Raw genomic sequence first — 660 nt, 5'->3', positions numbered from 1 at the left:
ATGTAATATGTATGTAATGTATGTAAGTATACATACATGTATGTAAATATATGTATGTAATTAATATGTATGTAAAATATATGTAAGTATACATATATCCCTCCCTCTTGAGCCTCCCTCCCCTCCCCCATCCACCCCTCTAGGTCATCACAGAGCACTGAACTGAGCAACCTGAGCTACTCCACAGATTCCTACTATCTATTTTACACATAGTAGTGTATGGATATCAAACCTAACCTTCCAGTTCATTCTCCAAAATATAGAACACTCCCTGAATTTGTGTGTCATCCTTGCTTGGGGGCCATGGCAATCTTGTCTCTATCATTCCAGTGTTAGTGATCAAGGCTGACCAAGGGAGCCTGGGCAATCCTAGTTGTGATCATTGTATTCCTTTCTTATACCTGCTGTAACAAAGTATCAAACTGTGTGGCTTAAACAACAAATATTTATTTTCTCCCAATTCTGGAAGCTTTAAGCCCAAGATCAAGATGTTGGCAAGGTTCCTTCTGGGGGCTGTGAGGACAAAGCCGTCTTATGCCTGTCTTCTTGCTTCTGTTGCTTTGCTGACAGTCTTTGGCATTCCTTAACTGGTAGATCCATCACCCTCACCTCTACCTTCATGTTTACATGATGTTCTTCCTTTTTCTGTGTCTATCTCTG

General features: G+C 40.6%; 1 non-coding gene across 1 annotated transcript; it reads right to left on the bottom strand.

Annotated features, from left to right (window-relative positions):
- Positions 1-253: 253 nt before the first annotated feature.
- LOC139033486 (U6 spliceosomal RNA) lies at positions 254-361 on the bottom strand. The gene has a single exon (XR_011486042.1). It is a non-coding gene; the product is annotated as a U6 spliceosomal RNA (small nuclear RNA).
- Positions 362-660: the final 299 nt, after the last annotated feature.

This window comes from Odocoileus virginianus, unplaced genomic scaffold, assembly GCF_023699985.2.
Source record: "Odocoileus virginianus isolate 20LAN1187 ecotype Illinois unplaced genomic scaffold, Ovbor_1.2 Unplaced_Scaffold_10, whole genome shotgun sequence".
In the NCBI taxonomy this organism is placed as follows: domain Eukaryota; kingdom Metazoa; phylum Chordata; class Mammalia; order Artiodactyla; family Cervidae; genus Odocoileus; species Odocoileus virginianus.
This window is presented reverse-complemented; position numbering and strand designations above follow the sequence as displayed.